Source organism: Bison bison, unplaced genomic scaffold (genome assembly GCF_000754665.1).
Source record: "Bison bison bison isolate TAMUID 2011002044 unplaced genomic scaffold, Bison_UMD1.0 scf7180017864299, whole genome shotgun sequence".
Classification (NCBI taxonomy): Eukaryota; Metazoa; Chordata; class Mammalia; order Artiodactyla; family Bovidae; genus Bison; species Bison bison.
This window is the reverse complement of record NW_011494871.1, coordinates 4,192,743-4,195,607: the sequence shown is the minus strand read 5'-3', so window position 1 is coordinate 4,195,607 and position 2,865 is coordinate 4,192,743.

Genomic DNA, 2,865 nt, shown 5'->3' with positions numbered 1-2,865 from the left:
ATGGGCTCTAGCCCAGAGGTCCCCAACATCCAGCATCTAATGCCTGATGATCTGAATGGAGCCAATGTAATAAGAATAGAAATAAATTGCACAATAAGTGTTTAAATCATCCCAAAACCACCTCCCTACCCCAGTCCGTGGAAAGATTGTCCTCCACGGGACTTCCCTGGTGGCATAGTGGAAAGAAATCTGCCTGCCAATGCAGGGGACACGGGTTTCATCCCTGGTCCGGGAAGATTCCACACGCCCCAGAGAAACAAAGCCCATGGGCCTAGAGCCCATGCTCTACAAGAGAAGCCTCCGAGGTGAGAAAAGTAGCCCCCTCTTGTGGCAACTAGGGAAAACCCACCCACAGCATGAAGACTCAGGACAGCCAAAAGAAAATAAATTGAAAAAAAAAAAAAATTGTCCTCTACAAAATCGGTCCTTGATGCCAAAAAGGTTGGGGACTGCTGACCTAGACGATCTGGCAGCTGGTGCTACAGCCCAGATGTCAGGAGAGGTTTCAGAGAAGTGTGAGTGCAGTGCCGTGGTCACTTGGTTGCCAGCTTCCAAGCTGTCTGAAGTCACTAAAGCAGTTTTTCATTTGCAGGGGATGCAGGGGAGGGGGCAGTTGCAGAGATCATTGTCAGCAGCTTGTCCATAGCAAGGACAGCTTGTGTTAAGCCCAGAGACAGGTCCCATAGGAAGAGTCAGGAGGCAGGTCTGGAGGATTGGTTTTCAGGCCACGGAGCCCTACAAGACCACGGCGCCTCCAAATTCTATTGCTGCACCTTCCCGATTTCCATTCTCCTGTGTGTTAAAGTGGACTGCTGCTTTACGATTTCTCAAATGGATGTGTGCATGCGTGCTCAGTTGCGTCTGGCTCTTTGCGACCCCATTGACTGTAGCCCTCCCAGTCTCCTCTGTCCATGGGGTTCTCCAGGCAAAAGTACTACAGTGGATTACCATTCCTTTCTCCAGGGGATCGTCCCAACCCAGGGGTTGAACCTGCATCTCCTGCACTGGCAGGTGTATTCTTTACCACTGAACCACCAGGGAAGCCCTCTCAAATGGATAGTTAAAATGAAATCTGAAGTTAACCACCCTGGATAGCTTCTAAGGCCGCATCATCCCATTTATCCTGCCTGAAACTCTAGTGGTGCAGTAAACTCTACCATGTAGAGTGAAACTCCATTCATTCAGATTTAACCAGTTTGCAGTATTAAAGCTTAGAGCTTAAGTAAGATAACTATTCTTAAAGTGCCAAGTGAAGTCAAGGTGTCAGATAAGTGGAGGGCGGGGTGTTGAAGCTGCATGCAGACATACACTGGTTAAATTGCCTTAAATACCCAAGCACCTTCAAGCGATTGAAGGGTTTCTTTACCACGTGGTTTTTTTAAACAAGAATTTATTTAGCACCTATGTGTGCATGAGACACAGACGGGTCTGGATCACTGCTTTAGAACACCTGACTTCCTCTTTCATAACCCAGACTCTCCTCTGTTTGTCTGCACTTGGTGATACGTGAAGCCCTAGAGACTCCACCGGCTTGGTGGAGTCAAGTCACTAGACTGCCGCCTAGTCACAGGCTAGGAATTCAGAAAGGGAGCTTTTACTGTCAGTCTCTTTGCCTGAAGGGAAGGTTTCAGCTCCTCAGAGTCCTTATTAGAAAGCTCTTTGCTATTTTGTAGTGTAAATCTGTGCCATTTAACTAAGCCACCAATTAGTTTCTATGGCAACACAGAACCTCTCTGGAAGTAAGGTACAGACGCTCAGGGCCCAGGATCTGTCCGTACAGAGCTAAGTAAGAGATGGAGAAACTTCTTCAGTGCAGGAGTAGACCAGCAGCCCATGGGGGCCCTGCCACCCCTGCCCGTGGGCCGGGGCACACTTCCCACCCTGAGGGCACTGCACACACACACCCCCACCCCGCAGTGAGCACAGAAACTCCCCCAGCTCTGTTCCCTCTCACCTGCGAGTCATGAAGCTGGCCTATTTACCAACTTCGATCAGTTCTCACCTGCTTCCCCAAGAGCTTCGGGTTTAGGGGTGAACCAACAACCACACCTCCTGGCACTGCCCACAGACTGGTCACCAGTCCTAGAAAGGCCGGGCAAGTGCTACTGCTTAGACTCTGATGGAAGAGAAGCAACGACTACCCAACGGGAGGCTCCAAGGGTGGAGGCAGCTGTTAAAAAGCAAAGTTTTTCTCCACTTTGCTTAGATTCTATGAAACAGTACTCTGTCGCCCAGGACTCAGAACCAACCTGAGAGTGTCCGAGGTCACGGGAGGTGTGGACTGGCCCCTGCCTCTCCCCGGGCCGTTTGTGCAGATCCACACCCTCCCCAGCCTCCTGCTCCCGGGACCCAGCCTGTGGACCCAGCCAACAGCAGAGTTGGCCTGCGCATAATTTATAAATGTTCTCAGGGAAAAAGAGTTCCTGTCTCACCTTGTTACAGAAATGAACCAGGTCCGGGTGCCTGCCACATGGGGAGCCACAACACAGGGACGCCGGGGTGTGCAGCAAAGTGGGGGTTATCCACAAGGTATCAAAGCAAGAAGACTGCAGACTAAGCCTCAGACCTGCTCCACCGAAGGCGAGGGGCGAGGTATTCACGCGAAGAGGGATGGAAAGGCAGGCGCTGGGGCATGGGGGCTGTGGGCAAGGGGAGAGGTGATTGGAAGGTGAGGTTTACAGTTCTGCACAGGCCTAAAGAGTCCGAAATGCAATCTTCCACGCAATCTCAAAAACAACAGAATGATCTCTGTTCGTTTCCAAGGCAAACCATTCAATATCACAGTAATCCAAGTCTATGCCCCAACCAGTAATGCTGAAGAAGCTAAAGTTGAATGGTTCTATGATGACTTACAAAACCTTCTAG